Below are 23,639 nucleotides of genomic sequence, written 5' to 3'. Positions count from 1 at the left end.
ATATTATTTATTGAAATTTATTTTGTTAAGATTTAAAGAATATTTTGTATTTATTGTTGTTATTAAAATATTCATTAGTAATTATTAGGACGGTCAATGTGTAATAAAAGTTTGACATGCGATACTTTTTCAAATTTCATGCCAATAATCACTCCTAATTAAATTTTCTACCAAGAATCATTTGGAATTTTTAACTTAGTTATTCATTTTTAAAAATCACTCCTAAGTTTTTTACTAACTGATTCATTTCTTTTGAGAACTATTCCAAGATTTTATTTAGTAACAATTTATAATTTATGCATAACAGAATCATTTCAGGTTTATATTTGCTGTATTTAAAGCCTCTTTCTGTCATAATTCTTCATAGCAATACAAGTTGTTATAAATTTAAGAGCAAGTTGAATTTGAGGGGATTGTATTAAGATATATTGATATTTATTCTTTAAATTAGGTAATACAAGTTGTTATAAACTTAAGAGCATCTTAATTTTTAATGTCAGTGTCATGATATATTAAATATAAAGATTTATTCTCTAAAGATATTATATCTTTCTTTTTTTTTTGGCCAATAGTTAAGGTATGGTATCTATTGATATTTATTCTATTAATATTTAAGGAATATTTTGTATTTATTAGTTATTATCAAAATATTCTTTATTTACTGCTAGGATGTTTTATATATTGTATACTATTCATATCAGTAGGATTTGTTTATAGTTATTCAAACGTGTAACATCATTTTTTTTTAATTTTCCCCCCGATCAACATATTCTTTTTATCATGTAAAAAGAACTCGAACTCTTTAATTGCCATCCAAACTTGACAACATGAGTTCTTCTAACTATTCATTAGTTATTATCATAATAGAATGTCGAATCTTAATAAATTGTTTGCAGTTATTCAAACGTGTAACATCATTTTCCTTCTCTTTTTTCCCCCAATCAACATATTCTTTTTATCATGTAAAAAGAGCTTGAACTCTTTAATTGCTATCCAAACTTGACACCATTAGTTCTTATTAATTGAGTTTGATGCAAGAGTGAAAAGAAAAAAATCCACTAAAAATTCTCCTAAGATCATGAGATTCTAATGAATTTGAAATAATTGCAATTAATTTAAGATATTATACAATAATCTAGGATATTCCTCCCCAAGCTGGGGAATAGAGGTCATTAATTTCCAGCTTGAATAACAGAAGCTTCAACATTTAACTATCACTATTTAACCCCTTATTAGTTAGAAGAACCTTTCGCTTAACTTCTACGTTATGCTGGGACACAAGACATACCTACCAATCTTCCAAACTAAATATCATGCCCAAAATTGTGACGGTCCAAAATTGATATATAATCCATCAGTCCCAAAAATTATAAGACATTTTTGGAGGAGATTCAACGTCTCAGAACATAAGGCACTTTTATATGCTCAAGCAATGTTAGATGAACTCATGAACTTGATATATCAAGTTAAAAAAAAAAGGGGTAAATGTATGCTATATTTCATGAGATATTAAGGAGGTAGAATTCTTCTTTTCCAATCTAAAATCTAAATTCAATATTCTAACTCATTTATGTATATAAAACAAAAGAGCATGCTGTGAAGAACCAAGGATCAATGAGAACCCAATTTTATTTCCATATTTTCCTAACAAACAAAGGACTAGAATCCTCACGTGGATCCAAACAAAGATGACATAGTGATACCTATTCCAAACAATTAAAAGCTAAACGTAGAGAATTTAAAAGGGAACAAAAACAATGTCTAATCATAAAAACATCACAGCGGCAGAACTGTTTTTTTCTTTTTTCTTTTGGTCAGCCAAGATTTTCATTCGTTGAAGAAACAGAAATAAAACAGCAGCGCTACAGTTAAGGAAACATAATCAAAGATAAAGATTATACCACAATAGAATAAAAGGCTCAAGTGAAAGTCATACGCACTGTGCACTGTTATCTATAATAATGAGTACAGAGTAGACGAAAAGATGATATCAGCTGTACAAAGGCATGAGAACGGGAAAATACCAATGTCATGAAAATCAAATGTCATAAATAAATTGAAATATTTTAAATATTATATGTTTAAAGTAGAAAACATAATCATATATAGTTACAAAAATGAATATTTAAATTTCAAACAAAAAAATTATAATAAAAAGATAATATTCTTCAATATTATGTCATTTTCATCCAAAATATATATAATTATGTCATAATTTATAACTTTAAAGAATACACGTGTATATATTTTTCATATATATTTCTTGTGTTTTTTTTTCATTTTGTAATGTTGATTAGGTATAAATATGTATAAATTATAATTTATAAATATGATTTACAAATAAAAAATAAAAAATAATTTGGCTGATTTAACTGGTTTCTCAATGGTTTTACTGGTTTTGGCTAGTTTGACCAGTTCAGTAGCGATTCTCTATCTTCTTGGTTTGGCCTTGCTTTTGAATTGGCTACCTCACTAATTTTCAGTTAAACTAGTAGAACCAGACGGTTCGGTTTGGTTCGGTCTGAAATCTGATAACCTTGGTAAATACATATAAGAAAGAGATTCTTATTATAGTATACATGCGTGAGGAACATGATATCTAAATTATTTCTAACTCCCTGCTTTACTTCTAACCTATCTTTCTGAAAATGTTGGGCCTTCTACAACTCCTATTTGTTTTTCAAATTCAAGAACTTTGCATGGGCAATGCCTTTATTAAACAATCAGCAATTTGAAGATTAGAAAGTATGAACTGAACTCTAAGTTGCTTGGATAAAACTTGATCATGCACATAATGAACATCTATTTCAATATGCTTTGTTCAAGCATTAGATAGGATTGGAGGCCAAAGCATTAGCACTTGTATTATCACATCATATGATTGGTGTAGGTTTCATCTTCATTTTCAACTCTTTCAATAAAGATGATCCATGAAATTTTAGCAGCTGTATTAGCTAAGGATTGATATTCAGATTTTGGGCTTGATGTTGCAACCACTTGTAGTGTCTTAGATGACCATGAAATCAGAGAATCACCAAAGAAAACACAGAAATCACCTATAGATCTTTTATTATCTAGACACGATGCCCAATCTACATTTGAGCAAGCACAGATAGCAAAGGAAGTAGTCGATTTAATTTGATGTAGATACCATGATAAATAGTCCCTTTGAGATATCTCAGTACATGTTTCAATGCCTTCCAATGATCTGTAGGTGTAGCAAGATATTGACTCAATTTTCCCACAATAAAAGCAATGACAAGTCTTGTATTACACCAGTATTGCAAAGTTCCAACAAGACACCTATATTTAGAAGCATTTTCTAGTACTTTCACACTATGTGCGCACTCAAAGAAGAGGAAATGGACATAGGTGTAGGACAAGTTGACAAAGAAGAGAACTTGAATTTGTTTAATAGATCTTAAACAAATTTTCCTTAACTTAATTATCACAACTATGAAAAGGCTATAGTGAAATTTAAAATTTCAAATTTTGGTGTCAACAAAATGCTACAAGTCTTAAAGCTATCTAAAATCTTAGATGATATTTCATGAAATAATGAAACGCCAGAGGATGATGGCACCATCAATGATGTTAACTCAAGAAAACATCACCTTTATAATTACTTTTTTAGAATTAAAAGCAAGAGAACCTTTATAATTACTGTTTTAAAAATATAAGGAAATAGGTAGCATTTCCCTAAATGCTACCTCTCATACTTCTTTTAATAAAAAAGTGATGTGAGGTGGTGTGAAAATAAAAAAAGAAAAGAAAAAGGAGAGGCAGCATTTCTTTGAAGAGATGCCGTCTCTCCTCCTCTTTTTATGAAAAGAAAATTAGCACCACCTTTTAATACACACACATTTAATCTCTTATTTAATCAACAATTCAAATACATAATTTTTTTAGTAAATCAAATGTGATAATAATTATAAAACTAATTTATATAATAAATTTTATTTATACAGTTAGTATAAGTAAATAATAAATTTCATACGATATAAAAATTCAATAAATAATTTGGCAAAGCCATAAAATAATCAGCAAGCTGACCATTAATTGTTCTCACAAAAAAAAAATAAAGCTATAAATCTAAATGCAGGAAATTACGATGTTAACAATACCGGGTTCACAAAATATATAAACCAACAAAGCATTGACCCACAATTTGAATTAGCCATCAGAATCATCAAGTGCTTAAACCTATTGCAACTGGGAAGAAAACACTAATCAGCTCGCAGGTAAAATTTTGTGATCCATTGATAATAGTAGTGCTGCACTGCAGTGTTGTTAGCGTTGTGTCCCTGGTATGATTTGATGTTGTTAATTCACACGATCATTAATGTTATGAAGTATATAATGTGATTTTACTTGGCCGCATGGTTGTTGTTTTTATGATTGGGATTAATACTTCAAAGAATAGTATAAACATGTGAGGTGTTATTTTGCCACTTGTATTGATATAATTAATTAACATGCATTAGTATAGTTGAGATATATCTTAGTTACTGAATGGATATATTCACCCCTCTCTCTTCAATATTTACAAGAGTTACCTCAAGCCAGGATAGATGAAAAGTGCCAGAGGTTTAAGATAGGACAATCCTATTGTAGGACTCTAGTAGTTAATTGTATGTGTATTTTGATTTGGTAGTTGCCAACTAGGAGGTCACATTCTTTTGATCACTTGAACTATTTGTTGATTTGAGTTAAATGGTGTATTTTGAGCCCTGGATTGAATATAAAATGTAGGTGGTCTCTAGATATGACCAAAATACTAATGCAAGTAAGGAAATATGTAAATACATGGTTATTATGAATTATTTGATGGTTTATGGTAAATTGTCTCCCCATCCTACTCTTAGGATCAAGGGACAAGGTATTGACACTACTACAGAATTTTAAATATAAGATATCCCAAAATATGATGGTTATAAAAAAATCTATCATATAATAACAAAGTGGGTGATAGTTAATAAATATATATACCCGTCATATATATATATATATATATATATTACCATATATGACGGTTGTTTAAAAACCGATCTTTAAATTCTAATATTTTTAAAAAATAAAATATAATAATATATATGATGGGAAGGGTGTTTAAAACACCTGTCATATATATCTTTTGATATATATGTTAAACATCTATGATATAATGCAATTTTAAAATATTTAAAAAATAAAATAATATAATAATAGCTAGATATATGACGAGGAATTGCCAACACCCCTCATTTGAGGAAATTTGCTGCCCCGAGCATTTCATTTTTAGATTTCGAGGCCTCTTTAGCTCCCAACTCTTGAACATCAACCTCTACGCCTTCGTTGCTACCGTTTAAGTTATCATCAGTAGGCCACCTGCAAGGGAACTCTCTAAAGCTTGAGAAGGCTGATGCTCAATGCACATCAATTGAGATCTAAGTAAGACACATGACAAGCAGCCCAAGTTAAGACCTACAATGAAGCCTAGCATAATGCAAGGTGGAGTCACAGCTGGGCGAATGAACAGCGGGCAAATCTAGTTCAAAATAGTGGCGAAGTCATGTAGTTGAGATTTGATTTGGACAGATCCAATACAGTTATGAGCAAATCTACAGACAAATAGAACTCATGGTAATGACAGAAGATTGGTATAGCATCATGGACAATGGATGAACTCGAGAAGCACGAAGAGCAAGAAGTCGACTGGAAAGCAACTACCTATATTTTTGTGAGGATGGGTTCCAAGGTAACCCCTACCTCTCTAACCCTAATTCAGGCTGCAAAGTAGCTGACTTGTGATGCTAAAAACAAAATATTGGAAAGTAGAGGTTGAAATATTTGAAGATCAGTCAATGCCATGTAAATAATTGTTGCCACTCAGTTATTGAACATCGTGTAGCCACCACCACTCACTACCTATTGCTATCACATCTCCGCTTTAGCATGGTGAGTTCAAAATCCTATCACCAGTCAATATCTCTGTTCTGCTTTGTGGCTGAGTGTAATAGTATAAGAAGCAAACAAAATCATCCTTGGACTTATTTTGAACATTTCAAAATCATTTTAGCTTTTAATTGTCTTATGGTGGTGATGTTCACTGATGGTCAAAGTTTTATATTTTCATAATATGCTCCCAATTTTATAGCTCGCCCCATCAATTAGTTCTCTAGGCACCAATTTCTCTTTGTTATAATGTACATAGCTCTATCTTCTATGTTTTTTAAGTTGAGAGAAATGATGATTTAGAATAAGTTATATTTACAAAATTTTGCGATTAATTTCTATCCTAATTCAATTGTATTATTGTTTGGATATGTTGAAAGTAGCCCCTTATAAAAAAAAATACAAGCAAATATGAAGGTTATTTATTTGTCCTTCAATATATGATGGTTATTTATATAACCATCATATATTGTCATGTCCAATTCAAATAAGGTTTGTCTATACAATAGGGTTAATAACTGTGACATATTGTATAATATAAATGACAACTAAATACCCATCATTTAAAGATGGTGAGAATAAAATGATAGACTTATATATGATGGTTCATACTCATCATATATAAGCAAAAATAACCATCATTTATTTCCTTTTTTGTAGTAGTGTGAAATTGTGATATATGTGTGTTGTATGTGTTGTGATGTATTACATAAGTCAAAATGAGTCCATTGAGTATGGTCTAAGGGCAATTGTATGCTCTTGAAACTTGGTTATGAAATTAGACACCTTAGTTGTAGTTTAAGTGTAAAAAAGGAATGAGTTTGCAAATAGGTGTCCAAATTTTAATTTAGAAATGGTTTGTGAGTAAAACTATAACCATTAACTAGAGATCTGAAAGAGGTTTCTGTAAACACTTGGATCACATCAATTGAGATATTGATCGAAGAATTGAAGCACGTCAGAAGTTCATCCCTATTACAATTTTACTTATAGAACTACTAATTACCTTAATTCTATACCGTACCAATATCTCAATCTGTGCTAGGATCAAAGGAAGGGCTTTAAAGGGAATAAGGGGAAGATAGGATAGGCAGGAAAAAGGCCTTTAGAAAACCATTGCAGTGAGGCACCAAAAAGGAGTAATGGTTCTCTTGCTATGATGCTATTCCATTTTCTTGTTGAAGTGCTCTTGCTGGTTATCAAATATCACTAAGTCAAATCTTGGCTAGACTAATAGGGCAAGTAATGTAACATCCAAATTTTTGGATAATAAATAAATTATAAAATTTGAAATTTTATTAAAGAATTAAAATTAAGAATTCATATTGTTTTAAGGTTTAGAATAAATAAATTTATCTTTGAGGTTAATTGTAAATAACAACATATTTAGACATTTAAATGTGGATTAAATCTAAAATCAATAAGAGATATTTATTAATTTAGATTATAATTATATATATATATAAAGGGGAAAAGCCCAAACCACCAAAAAGTGGTTGCGACTTTTGCTCCCTTAGTTTGAATAATAATAATAATGATGATGATAATGATAATAATAATAATCTAATAATAATAATAATAAATAAATAATAAGTAATAAATGGTTGTGAGATCCACGTCCTATTATAAATAACCCCTTTTCCTTCTCAGTTTTCCGTACAAGCTCTTTCTTTCTCATCTTCATTTAGTTTCTTCTATCCAATGTTTTATTTTAGGTAAGGTTTTAAATTTTTAGATCATTTAAGTATTCATAATAACTCTTTTTTTCCAAAATTTCTTCATTAATATTTTCTACCCATTTAGAATTGTCAAACAGTGTTATTACTTTGATAAATGGAGAATATTATTTGATTAAGATTTTCTTATAGGATAGTTAATCTAAAGCTTTGATGATTTAAAAATAAATGTTAAGGTTATTGAGGTATAATAAATGCTATAGAATATTTTTTTTAAGGTTAGAACTTAGATTTGAGAATTTTTAAGTTAGACTCTAGACCTATTTGGTTGATTTTATGTTAGATTTGAGATGTTGGAATAGGTTTCTAATTATTAAATATTTATTTGAGTATAAGTAAATGTATTCTAAGGCTATGAAATAGTGATTTGAGGCTTGAGGGTAATTTTTGAATTTTTCATTTACTTTTGGATGAATTTTTGGAAAAATAAATTGATAAAATTTTAATATTATAGTTGATTTAAAACCTAGGTATAGACTAGTGAGGTATGAGAATTTTAGAAAGGAATTTAAAAAATTTAAATGAGGCACTAACTTTAAATCAATGTTAATATAAAAATTAGGCCTAAACTTTCTCACTATTTAAATTAGAATTCTTTATTAATTTTAATATCAAATTAATATTTAGTATAATTAAATTAATATTATACATATATTATTAAATGACTGTATAGATTGTGTTGTTCAAGAAAGTGGTAAAAGAGGTGTTGTACAAGGGAACATGTTGTTCAAGACACGAGGTAACTATTACTAATATGTGGTAGTGTATGTGTGTATGATTAACAGTGTTTTTGTTTTGTTGTTTGAAAAATATTGATTTTTGTTGAGAAATAATATATATGCATATTTTTGTCCAAAAATAATTGCCAAGTGGGTTAAATTTATATTTATAAATATTTTATGAATATTGGCATTGCTGAAAACATGAGATAAATTGTCTACTTGATCTAAGATTGTGCCAAATGACTTTTGTTAAGTTGTTATAAATGCATGAATGGTCAAAGTATGTTGAAAATTGTTTGATAGGGATTTTTGTTTAGTTGAATTACCACATGGTAAGCCCTCATTGAAATCAATGTGTGGCCTATAACTTGGTCTAACTCACCTTTGGCTGAGTGACTTGGCATTTGAGTATGGCATAAGAAGGGATATAAGGTGTAATCATGCTAATTAAATAATTGTTTAGACTGTTGTTTTATTTGCTCACTTAGTAATAGCATGATTAACTACCTCATATGCATTACGACATGTTAATATTTGGTTAATTAGACTTTTAAGTCTCATTCTTTGTGATTATTAATTTTTCAGGAGCAAGTTTAGCTAGAGAAGTACTTGAGGTGTAATTTTGGTATATGAGATATTATGCCACCATAGGATGAAGATATTTAGATATTGAGCATGTAGACTTTATTTATAAATTATTGTATTTTATATGCCAAGAGAATTTTTTCTATCTCTCATGGCCTTGGGTATTTGTAAAGTAAAATTTCGATCAAGTATACCTCAATGTGGTAGTTCTTGGTGGTAAGTAGTGTTTGGAAAAAAAAAATATAACTAGGCCTAAGTCAGGTATTCATAATAGAAGCAGGGTTTTTGGAGTGTTGTTTATGTGACCATCATTTTGAAATTGTAATAGAGGCATACACTTGAAATATTTAATGATTGTTTTTTCTTAATTACCATGGTAAAATAAATTTATTATATATGTTTAAATCTTTCTATAATGATAGACACTTTTTATCATGGTATATTATTTGTGAAAATTTTTTATAGCTCTTTTTCTACTATGATAAGATTTCAAAATTATTAAAATAGTTTATAAAACTATTAATTTATCGAAAATAAGTGTGAAAATTTAGGATGTTACAAGCAATGGCCTTGGGAATAAAGGCTGCGTGAAAGCCAGTATGCAAATAGGAGGCAGAATAGCTTGTCATATATTTGATTTTCTTTCTTTTCCCCTCCAGGGCAAGTCCTAGTCTAGTCTATCAAGTCTTCTTGTGGTTGGTAGCTAGATAAAACCTATTAACAGCAATAAGGAGAGCAAACAAGTACAGGACTAAACAAGCAATGGATTGCTCTCTCAAACAACTAAAGCATATTCAGATATCTCCATAGCCTCCTCATATTAGGGAGAGGATAGAATCTTGCCTGTTAGAAGCGGCCATAAGGAGAGGTTTGAGACTTGAGCTAAGCAAGGGGGAATTCTTTCTCTAAGGCAAAGCTAAAGTTATAGTAGGAACATAGGAGCTTAGTGTAACATCTAAAAAAAAATTCCATGATTTATTAATCTAATAAAGGGTAATTATATAAATTTAAGTATAATTGGGTTTAAGGATACAGTTATTGGCCTTAGCTTTAGCCTTTAGATTGGATTTAGAAGTGAATTGGGTCACTTACGCCAAATTGTAGAGAGAAATAGGATTTTTAGCCCATTGTGTTTTATACTGTAGCTATCCTAAACTATTTTTTTAAAAATGTAAATTAGTTCAAAAACAAAAAGTTAGACTAGAAAACAAAGAGAGTGCAACCAAGAGAGTATTTTCTCTACTAGGGTATCAACTTTCAGATATTTTAGAGGTGTTTGAAGCTTGGTTTCACCTAGGTATGCCTTTTTTATCTCTTTTTCTTCTCCCTACATGTTTTGGAAGTAAGATTTAAGGTTGGGAGATGATGATTTTTTAGATTTAAGGCTATGGGTCCGAACCCATTAGTCTATCCAAACTATTAGTCTAAATGGGCTAATTGGAGTTTTTTAAGTATTCTACAAATAGTTTAAAAGTTTTTACAAGGTTGTAAGCTTGGGTCATTTATTTTGGATGAACCCTAGACCTTTAAAGTATGATTTTGGATTGTTAGGTGTTATATTAGTAATTATTTAAGTTAATGAAATCTAAAGGGAGTTAATAAATCTAATGGTCATACTTAAGTGCAAGATATTAGAATTTTGGGTAATTAAAGTGTTGATTTATGAAAGTTGGAAGAGTGTTTATGATGATATTAATGATGATTGGTATGATTAATTGTAGATTAATCATCTTATGCACTATTCAAGCTTTGGTATAACTTATGAAAAACTTTTATTAAAAGGTAAACCTTTGACCTCTCAAAGGTTTGAGGTAACCGGGGGAAGCCTAGTTTGTATAGTTGGATATTAATTACATAATGATTGAAATTGTTGTTTTGAAAACATGATTTGATATTTAAATTTTTTGATGCAAATTTGTTTGAAAATTGTGTTGAATGGTTGTAAACAATATGCATGTTTTACATGTGTGAATGATGCATGACTATGTATTTAATGGCAAGTAATGAATAGTGGAAGGAGAGAATCTCATACACATGATATAATTGAAATAATATGTACTAAATGCATACGACTTGTTATACATGCATAGCATGATCATTAGTTGGAGTTTGCTTAGGGAGAGGAGTACATTGATAAGCCCATATAGTGCTATGGCTTATTGTTAGATCAAAAGCTTGTTTTGGCACTAACCATTAGAATCAAAAGGTAGCCTTTGTCCTATGATTGATTCAGGACTGCTCTACTTGTTTTATGAGGGACTCGAATCTAACTAGTCTTCATAAGTTCATGATGAGGCTAGATTAGGGGTACGACATTTTTTGTTAGTATTGGAGGAAACCGTAATATACAAGTGAGTAAGTTAACCCTAGCTTGATAGCTCCTCACAAGTAGAAGGTTGGGTTAGTCTGCAACAAACGTAGCACTTAATAGCCACCTGTTTCATGTCGAAGGTAATAAGAAGATATAAGGCTGGCATTTGGTTTTGGCCACATAGTTGTTATGATTATGGTTTAGTATATGTTAGGGGCATATGGTTATTAGTTTTACAACCCACTTTTGTGCATAATTGATATAAGTATGATGATATGTGTTTTATGCCTAGTCGCATGGTTGTTATTATTGTGACTATGGTTATATTCATCATATGTGCAAGTATATGTGTGTACTGCCAATTGCATCTATTTTTAATTAACATACAACTGTATAGATTAGGTGGACTTTGGTTACTACGTGGTTGTACTTATCCCTCAATCTTCAATATTTTCAGGGCTTAATTCATCGGATTTGAATCGAGGAAAGCGTACTGAGACTTAGGATTTCAATATAAATCCTATTTATATGCCCTTTTACTTTGTTTATGTGTATATATGTTGTTGAATTGCCAACTATGACCCATTCATCAATATTCACATATATACAATTAGATTCGTTCCACTTTCAATGCTCTGACTCTTACATTTGGGGCTCCATTTCACCATATAGTTGGGAATCACAATATACATGACTCTTTCAAATGGGGCTTCGCCTCACTATTTGTCAAGTTCTCACATATATACACAATTCACAGCTAATTTCATAATCAACACACATATAAACAAGTGGAACAAGTTACATAATGACATACACTTGCTTAAATGGAATATATGCCTACCCACGTCCCCTTTCATTAGGGTACCCTCAGCAAGATGAAACATCATATACACACATAAGAAAGGTTTACTACATAATTCATATATATAACCACTTATGCATCTTAGTTGGCAACTTAAATTTTGACAACACATTATACATTCATTTTACTTAAAGGTAGTCATACCACTATCAAGTGAAGCTACTCTTTCCTCACTTCCTTTCTCGACCTTCTCGTGCTCTCTTCACTTGTGTTCAAAAGTAATAGAGTGAGATATATGTCCTAGTAACTAGAAGGTAACCCCAATTACCGGTTAGTAAGTAAAATCATAAATAAGGGATAAAGTAGCACGTGTTTCGATCAAAGTAATATCATATGCATATACAGGAATTCATACTCATCAATCTTGTTCATGCTAGCTAGTCATGCTAGCATGAACTAGTGGAGTAATCCCTATACTTGGACTGACTTCCAGTCACAAGGAACAGGACCCATCATACCTCTACTCAGACTAGGTAATTCTCTTCGTGTATGGGTGGTCTCTTAGGTTTGTCATGGTGGAGTTAAATACTATGCTTTGGATTATTAAGACTTTCTAACCTTATACAAAATAGGACCATGACCACCTACCCTAGTCTCAAGCAACCTCATGGATCATTCCATATCCTAGGTCCGTTATAGTAGAGTCAGACTTTATTCTTTGGACCATTAGGATTTTTCTCCTAGGTTTGTCCTAGCAAGGTCAAGCTTTATGCTCTGAATCATCAAGACTTCCTAGACCTCTTTATGATAGGGCCATATCCCCCATCATAATCTAGGGTATTCTCACAGACGCGATACATGTTAATGCACATGTCATCTCAAATTCATTTCAATCAATACTCACACACTCGCATGCATATTCTTTTACAATGCTGCTACTCTACCATTTCACAAGACAATGCATGTAGTTATATAAAAATACTTGTAATCAAATTTATAAAAAACAAGTAAAAGGGTTACTCTAGTTACCTTTAACCCTTGCTATTAATAGTTACCAATTACACTAAGCTTCCAGGGGTGTAAATTCTCATGAGCAATACCATAGATACTCAATCTACATAACATAGTGCCCCTTAATCAATTCTCAATATTCCATATAAGTATTGATTCGGCTAAACTAAATCCCTTAACATGCACAATGTCTAATTAATGCCTTTTGAATTTATTATTCCATTATCTATAGTCATTGGCCTCATAGGCTATTTAAATCACTATAGCAACCTCCTAACATATTCATTTACCCAAGTTTACCATTTAAGCTAACTTTCTTAGGCTAAATAAGCCTAAATCCTCAAAGCTCAACCATTTAACTTTATACGTCATGTCACAAAAATTAGGTGTGATCGGCAAGGGACATATGTACAAACATACATCCCTTAAGCCTTGATCAATAAAAGTTTTTATTAAATATCTTCATTTGAAATAGGACTGGAAATTATAGTAACATTTTCCATATAAATAAAATATTCCTAAACTTTCTGTAAAGATTTTGACAACATTTTCCTTTGCAAATAGAACCTTCTGAATCTCTACAATAACCATTTACAGACAAATTAATAATACAACATTTTACTTCTTAACAACAAAAGTCGATATAAATTTGCAAACCAGAATCACATCTATAATTGAGATGGAGCATTTAAACTTAGTCTCAAAATATACCACCTAATTGAATATATACATCAAACGAAAATACGATCTCATAATAAATATTCACCCAGCTCAATGACAAGCCTTTCAATAATCGGTAGGAGGTTCAACAGTAGCTAATAAATTTGAGACCAAAAATATTTTCAAGTGAATAGCATCCCTAAAAATAGAATTTAAAAGAGTAAAAATAATAAAACTCAAACGATTACGTAAAATAATTGAAAAGATAATAATTTAATATATTAAATTTCATAAGCCTGTAAATTTTAATCATAACCATAAGATCAAGTAAATTGAAATTCTTTATTCAATCATGCCTGAAGAAAAAAAGTTATTCAATTATAAATCAAAGTAGCACACTCAATAATTGAAATCATTCAAATTTCAAATGCACCAATTAATAATAAAAACTTTAGAATTTTGAGGACTTAATATAATAGGTAACAAAAATGGACACATAGTCCATGAGAGCAACTAACCAAATGTGGCCAAAGCTATAAAAAGAAACATGAACACATAGCCACGAGGTAAGTAACCAAACACGGCTGAATCCATGAAAAAAAATGTGGACACATTGTCCACAAAGATAAGTAATCAGACGTGGCCAAAGCCACAAAACAGATGCAATTACATGACTCATGAATAACAGACATGAGAACAGAGCTTACAAAAATCAAACTAGCTAGTCATTGACCATAACGTGCTAAGGGCTAATGGGACTACCATTAGCAATCAGTATTCTATATAGGGTCCTCTTAGAAATCACATTTTAAACATGTAAGAAAAATAATCATTACTAAAATAAGATTTTCATTCACAATGCCAAACTCGCATGAATTGTTCCAAATCTTAAAGCTTGATAGAATGATACTTCATAGCAAATGTACAAGATTGCATTAGTTGAGTAACCAAGAATTTCTAAAGTAAAATAAATAAAGATGCCTTCATCAATCTTTGAAAGTATGTTTCTTAAAGAAAATAAATGCACATACAATAATTTAATTAAACTTCATCATTATTCTATAATTTCCAAAACGAAACTAACTTAATCAACAAAGTACTTAATAATCATCATAGTTGTTAAAAATGATTTATATAAAAATGTAATATTTTCAAAAACAGACTACTTTTGTTGATAAAATAATAAGGGTACTGTTCACTTACCTGTTAAAGTTTCAAAGATATTTTTCATTTAATTCTTGTCAAGGTCCTATTCTTCTACATGCCCTATAAAGATATAAACATAAATACAATTTTAATAACTTTTTAATTTATTACACAATCTCAACCAACCATCATCTAGAATTTTAAAACTAACATTCATGCTTTAGAAAATGGGCCCAAGGATTATCATTCACATTATTAATCTCCTCCAACTTGTTTTAGTCATGCCTCTCTATTTACTTGAGATAGAATTTCTCCTGTAATTTTCACCAAATACCTGAGGTGTATTATTTATAATCATTCAATTTAAAATATCCAACAATTTACTATTATCCATATAAATGCCAAAAATTTTAAGTAGCTACATATAATTTTATAGTTACATTCCTTTGAATATACAAGTTCATTCATAATTCATTAACTTCCATACTCATACCTCTAGCTCCTACTAGGCATTCTTTCAAACACTTTATGGGCATATTTTCCCCAAGCTAAACTAATCTTTACTTTTAAATTTCAGCTTCTATAAACCTTACAATACTAATAATCCAATTATTTTTAAATAGAACTCCAATCCACACTATCATCATCTTCCTTTTCTTATTGTACATTTCAACTTAATTCAAGTTTTTCCCTAGCCATGAACACCACATATGGTCATGATCAGCAGCATAGAGGAGAACAATTTTTCTTTTAACTTTAATCATCTACTCACATTCTTACTCACACTAGCTCATGAAGAAGGAAGGCTCATGAATTCTCACCACAACTTAGCAAGCTTGAATAGTAGCGGGCCGACATAGAGGAGAAGAAGAGGTTCTTGAATGTTGAACAAGGGAGAGGAAAATAGCACTGTCACCATACACAAACAAGGAAGGAAAACTGGCTTCAACAGTACTAACACGAGCTCATAGCAATAGCCCCTCAGTTATAATGCTTTGGGACCTCTCACCCTAGAACCACACAGACAACATAGCAGACAAAGAGGCAATAGAAATAGGGAGCATAGAATGATGAAGAAGATGATGAAGCTCATAAATGAATTGGGGATGGAAGGACTTGTGGGTAGAACCTTCCATCTCTGACGGCTTTTGAAACACTTGCCCTGAGTGTTATCCAAAAATCACACAATTCAAATAAACTAAGTGTGGTTAAGGAGTTAATCCTAAAACCAACTTAGAAAACAAACCATTTAAATCACTAAGTAGATACACGATTGCAAAGTAAACATTTAAAACCTTTTTTAAATAAAAAAAATTTATAGGTTTTACCTATAACGCACGGAAGCAAGCTAGGCGAAAGTGAGGTAAAAAGATGCTGTCATGACAGCCCTCCTGGGCCAACTTCTGGGAGGCACCATTCAATCATTTGATCCCCGAATGAAGAAATTTTAAAGCTGACATGTCACATTCAGAGGGTACTATAAGTGTACCAAATTTTAAAATGATTCAATGGTCAGATTAAAAATTAGACATGTTAAAAGTTTGGTCATTTTTGCTGTCATGATAGCACCTCCAAACTAACTTTTGAAGTGCACCATTTCATTATCCGACCTCTAATCAGAGCGATTCTAAAGCCCACATGTTACTTTTAAATATTACTATTAGCATACCATGTTTTGGAAAGATCCAATGGTCGGATTGAATTTCGTGCATATTGCAATATCATCACTGTTGCTATCATAACAACACTATTATGATAGCTCCTCCAGATCAAATTTTAGAGTACGCTGTTTCTCCGTCTAATATCCAATCAATGTGATTTTCAAGCCCACATGAAGCTTATTAAAGGTTTTACTTGTGACCCAAATTTTAGAGAAATCCAATGGTTGGATTAAGATTTTTTGGTAAAAACCATTTTCAAAATTATCCAAATCTCATCCTAATAATCACAAACTTGTGGAAACACTTTGGACACGTCAAATAGGACTAGCAACACCTGATAGAATATTTAAATGATAGAAAAACCCTTTATAGCAAAGTTTAACCACCCGGGTGCCATTTCCCAAAATGGACCCTAAACCCACAAAATGCACAAATCACATAAGAGTGGCCAAAAATTATTCCAAATATCATATACACATATAAATACACCCGCTAAACATTTTCACTTGACTCAGAGATCTCTGTAGGGCCCACGAAACCACTCTCTCAATCCAAGGTGTATGTTTGCCTATAGCACACTATTTGTAATGCAACCACTTTTCATTTTCTTGTGGAATCACATATATACCAAAATAAATATTTGCTTGTAGTGAAAACTTGGTCTACTAAATAAATCCATCAAAACCACACACCATAGCCAAGTTTCCTAGCCACAAGTCTACTAGCAAACGAAAATTCATACACAAGCCACACAATCCACACATACTCACACACATATACATAATCACATCCTACTGGTACCCTAATCCTAAATACATTACATTGTATTTCCTCAAAAGAAAGGAGTATTCCAAGTAAACACCTAGCTTAGCTCTTTTCCCCGTCCACCAATGGATCCTTCGCCTGGACCTGTAAATATTGTAAGGAAGAGGTCAGACAACCACTATCTTAGTAACAGAGAAATAGGTATTCCTTATTATAAGGAAAGCCATGGTCAAGTAAATAAATAATAGATTTAAAATAACATATAATTAACCAATTAAAATGCTTGAATGCATGAGATAGGCCGATATAGCCTTTCCTGACCAATAAAATGCCCCTTGACACTCTTTAACTTGTAGGTAAATCTTGTACCCACTGTACCTCCACAGGCACAACATATAAATTAAGGTATGATCTGATCCATCGAACCAACTATACCCCTTTGACATGAATCCTGAGCAGTCAAAGCTAACTCCCTCCTAGAGCCAGCCCGACTTACTCTCCATGTGAGGGCTACCTTGGCCTAGGCACTCAACCTCACACTTCATATGCTGGATTCTCTCTCCCACTGAGAGGTGTCGAACACTCAATTCATTAACCACTTTAGTGTATTGAGCCTACAATACAAAAAGCAACACTGAGTATTGACAGTGAGCCATAAAATATTACAAGAGCATATCTCCCTATTGGTGAACTCCCACCGAGATCATGCCTCCTATCCTTTTCTACCTTTCCCGAGTATTGACCACTTCAATACTCAAGGTAGTATAACACTCATAATTCATCCCTTAAGCGGTTCCTTAGCCTATCTAAGGTACCAAACCTAGTTGCACTTCCTTAAGTACAACTCCTTATTTTTTATGATCACAATGCATGCTAATAATCTTATTTCCATAAGTAACATCAATATTAAATAGATAGTAAACATGGATGCATTATTATTAAAACAATACCCCATAAACCCTTCTAAAATACATTTTATTTGCATTCAATTGTTTAAAACATGTAACGTATGCTAGATAGTATTATCTACTCAAAAATAGCTAAACAAACCAATAAGAAATATAAATTTCCCTATTACCTCAACCCCTTTGGTACCAAAAGGGTTTCTCTTGTACAAAATAAGACTTGGCTTGTTCCTTAACTTCTCAATAAGTTCTACCAAAAATTTCCTACTGTTATAAGTGATCTACATCACTTATCATAACAAATAGCATTAATGAAGACTATAACTCATACCACACAACTTGGATCTATGAGCCATGATCCATCCTAATGGTCTATGTATTAAACCAACTATTCTCATAATACTACTTAACCACCAAAACCATTTATTAGCCATCACTAGACTAATTTTCAATTCATATAATTTTTAATCAATTAAAAAATTTCACTTAATGTCACCAACTTTCACCGTTAGCCCTTATAATGAAAACCAAACCTTAATTTAAATCTTATTGGGCTCAAATAGCAAAATTATAACTAAATCAATAGGCTTAAACCATTGAGGAGAAAAACCCAATCTCTCAGGGCTTAATTTATGCCCAAAACACCTCTTTTCATCCAATTATCCACTCAAAACATTAGATCACTATATAGAAACTCAAAACATCATCCCTAGGATCCAAAGAAATAAAGGTTTACAAGAATAAAGCCTTTAGGATCAAAATCCAGAAATTTCCTCTTTCAAAAATTGAAGAAAATCAAGAGAGAATGAAGAGGATTGAAGTAGAGAGTTTACCTATTGTGTAACCGAGCTCGTAACGGTCGCAAGGCCTCCTAGATCTAAGCTTAACTCCCTCTCTTTCTCCTCTCTTCTTCCTCTCTCTCTCTCGTGTGTTTCCTTTCCTTGTTTCATTTTTTGTGTTTCTGCATTCTTTTTTCCTTTTAAATTACAGACATAAGAATTTGGGAAAAATTACAATAAAGGGCCCAACATTTTTTATTATAGCACAAAAGCTCGGGTCAACTTTGGTAATTTTTTCATAGTTAAAAATAAAATAAAACCTAACTTTTGCTTAGAAAAATTCAAACTCTGGATCTCTATCAAATTATTCTTAATTTTAATTTAATTATAGATATTTTATTTTATTTTTTAAATAAACTTGAGTCTTAAAATTTCATGATATTACAAATTCATCCTTCATCCTTGCCACAACTCGGATGCAAATGACAGGTAGAGCAATGGATAAAGGAAAGAAAAAAAAAGAGATGGGAGGTATGAAGCTGAACCTAAATATTTCAAAGCAACTGTGAGCCTCCTCAGACATCGATAACGGCAAAGAATGAAGAAGGCAGAGATGTGTCAGTGATGGTAGAGAAACAAAGAGCGACAATTATCCAAAGTTTACTTTCTTCTTGCTCCCCTATACTCTAATAAAATGACACTCAAATAAGAAAGAAAATAAAGAGAAAATTAAATCTGGTAAGGGGGTATATTGGTAATTCTACAATGCAAAAATTACAAAAATGGACCTTTTTTTTTAATTCTAGAGTTATTACACCATACTAGTCACAAAACCTTGGTTTTGCATTTGATAGCCCATTTTAAACCTTTCTTTTATATTATAACACCTTAGAACTTCATGATTCAATTTCTCAACTGATAAAATTCAATGAATATGGGTAGAAATGAAGCTTGGGGTTGTGTGATACTCACCTAGTAAGTTACTAATGAAACCAGACTCTTGATAGCTGAATAAGGCTTTCCCTAATAAAGATGGACTCCTCCTCCTCTCCAAACACATTTTCCACTCTTTCCTTTTTAATTTCATGAGCTGTTCACGTCAGCTTTAAGTGATTCCTAAACAATGTGCCATAGCACACACAACATGCACTGCAGCGCGTGCAGAGTGAGTTTAATCTCACTTGTGCTCGTGCGTTATGCCCTAGATTGCTTTTGTATCCTTCAATCCTATCAACATAACATCCAAACAATACAAAACATCAACTTAACACCCAAACCACAATCAATCCATTAATTACTAATTTACCCCTAATTAACAACTAATTCCTAAGACTGAAATTCAAGATGTTACAATTACACACTCTTTAATTACATGACAATGATATCACAGGGTGAGATAAATATTTCAGTAATAAAATAACTTTAGAAGTGATTCAGAATTTCCTCCTTAAATAACTTTCCAACACCCAAAGCTTTATGATGACAAAAGAACCCTCTTTTTGCATCTTCTTTCAAATGGAAACATACTGATGAGTAAATTAGTTCTAAGGATATTCAAAATCTTATGGATCAAAATAATTACACTAATAAATATGTCTAAACATTAGGAGAACACCTTACCTACAGCTCTATTAAATCTCCATCTACCTCTTCATCAAAACCTAATATTAAGACCCTATTATTTGAACCTTTCCATATACCACCAAAAATTAAAGAAGAATTTGAGGCTTCACCCTTTAACAACCTCCTAAAAAAATAAAAGAGTAACTTAAGGCATTAACTATCTGAGATGGTCTTGCCTAAACCTCTAGATCATTAGCACCAAGAAATTTAACCATTAATGTGTTAACAAATCAAGAAGAAACCTTTTCACTAGAACAAGATAAGAATCCTGAGATAAATCAAACCTCTTTTAATTAGAGGACACCCTTAAAATATTATTACCCAAAAGTCACAACCCTTGACCTCTTGTTAAAAGAACGTCAAGATCAAACTTTTAAACATTTTAGTGCCAATAATATTTATAAATGCCATATAGATGGCCAAACCAAATATAATATTCTTAGTGCCATCCAACATATGACCATGGTAAGTAGCACTTACCAAATGACCTACTACTTACCAAATAACCTATAACTACATTAAAGAAGCCATAGTTAACCTTGTTGTAGGATTTTCCAAGCAACTTAAAGGATAGTGGGATAGTTATGTTCCTCAAGAAGAAAAAGACTAAATTTTTAGAGCTATGAAAGTAGAAACTAATGGGAACCCTATTACCTATAATGGAGAACCTATCCTTGACACTGTAAACACATTCATATTTACCATAGTTCAATATTTCATTAATGATCCTTCCTTATGGAAAGACAAATCTACTAAATTGCTTTCAAACCTTAAATATAGGACTCTTACAGACCTTAGATGATATAGAGATACCTTTTTAACAAGAGTATACACTTGTGAGGATAGCTAACAACCATTGCAAAAACAAAAATTCCTAGTTGGTCTTCTAAAATCCTTAGGAGATAAGGTTAGCGAGAAAATTAGAAACCAATTAAGCCAATGGAACCATTCCTTATAAATATTTAAGTTATGGCTAACTCATAGCTTATGATCAAAAAGTTGCCAAAAACATTTAGCAAGATGACAAGATTAATCATCAACTAGCAAAAAGACCTGCCCAACATAGAAAAGACTTAGGCTCTTTTGTGAACAATTTGGGTTTTTCATCTTGTAAGAAATATAAACCTAAGTCTAGAATCTCTCAAAAGGATTACCATAGAACTTTAAGGAGAACCTCACACCAAAAGCATAAACCAAATACACTAGACTGAAAACTTAAACAAGAATTCAGACCTAAACTATAACCTTTCTCTATATTCACTTGATTAACCTAATCACCACATTTACAAACCAATTTTCGCTGAAAACATTTGTTTGAAAAGCTTGGGACCCAAGACTTGTTTTGTAAATCATCAAAATCCCTAAGACATCAAAGCAAAACACAATAGAAGATGAACACATGCATTCTTCATACCCAAGTCAGGGTATCGAATTGAGGAGACAAGGCTAGAAATTAGGCCATGCTTTGCGGCGTGCACCACATGCGTCACGGCATGTGGCATAGAGCCATGTGCTCTATTCTTTATGCCATGCACTGTGGCGTGATATGCAATTTACCGTGGTGCACATGACAATATTTTGCTATCAAATCTCAATTTGCAAAAGCAAACCTCCAGCATGCACTGTTTCCACATGTGACATTCAATCAAAATCATTCAAGCTTCCACACAAAGCTTATTTCACAAGCTAGCTAATGAAAAAAGTTTGGACACAATCTAATAGTCTAATCAAAATTTAGACACTCAGGGTGTAAAAAGTCACTTTTTTTAAGATCTAGGTACACCAAAATGTTCAAATTGATTACTTAGTCTCATTGGACCATTCAGGACCTAAAACCAAGTATAAAACTTAATTGACTACAATTTATATCATATATGCACATAAATCAAGATTTGGCAGTTTAATAGGCTATTTGACACATTAGGCAACTTTTCACAACTTAATAAATTTTAGTCATAGTTACCACAAGTTCATAACAAATTCACATGTTTCTATATTTACAATATGGTCACAACTAAATCTTAGCCCATGTTTCTCATTTCACCACACATTCACACATATAGGCTAAAATTTACAAAATCACTACAAATCATAGCTTTAAACATGCTCAAGTCATCTTATGAAAACTTTTTCATTTTACAAATATATAAAAGGAAAGTTCATTACACAAGCTCAAGAATTTCACAGCAATAGCACAACTATGCTGGTCCAGAATTTTTCCATTTACTTGGCTCAATATTTTAACCTATAAAAATGTAACCATGGGGTGAGATAATAGTCTTAATAATAAAATAATTCTCTACTACTAATTATCACATGTACCTATAAGAAAGCACAACATAATATAATTTGAATATAGCATATACACAAGTTTCACTTATTAAACCATTTTCACACAATTCATCACTATTATAGCTTTAAAGTTGTAAGCTTAATTTGGCCCTAAAATAGTGGTAAAGAAGGGTGGAAATTGAGTAGAAATGATAAAAAGGGACAATTAAGTGGTGGTGGACCGAGATTGACTAAGTGAAAAGAAATGAATGGCTAGATGTGGTCTAAGTAATAATTTAATACTTTTGGTCAATTTGATTAATTGACTAATCGTACTAATTGGGTGTATATTGTTGTGATACATATGTAACATGAGGCGGAGAGCTAGTATGGTGACTATATAGTCACAGATCTTTAATTTAACTCTTGAGAACCTTTTTACTACCATAAAGTAAAAAACTAACTCCTCAAATCTTCTTGATTCAATTTCTCTATAGCCTATGTCAAGAGAAATCATAGTAGAATCAAAGTTAAGGGCTATATGAGACTTACCTGATAAGCCACCAATTAAAATTGCCTTCCAATGCTCTAATACTTAATGCCCTAGCAGAGGATTACTTCCTTTTCCTATCCTTTCATTCTTTCCTTCTTTCTCTCCTTTGTTTCCATAAGTTGATTGTGACTTATCAGGTCATTTTTTACTTCATGTGCCTCACCGCGTGCACATG

This window comes from Prosopis cineraria, unplaced genomic scaffold (assembly GCF_029017545.1).
Source record: "Prosopis cineraria cultivar Desert tree isolate PC_DT_omini unplaced genomic scaffold, ASM2901754v1 PC2, whole genome shotgun sequence".
In the NCBI taxonomy this organism is placed as follows: Eukaryota; Viridiplantae; Streptophyta; class Magnoliopsida; order Fabales; family Fabaceae; genus Prosopis; species Prosopis cineraria.
The sequence above is the reverse complement of the archived record's forward strand: the minus strand, read 5'-3'. Positions refer to the sequence as shown.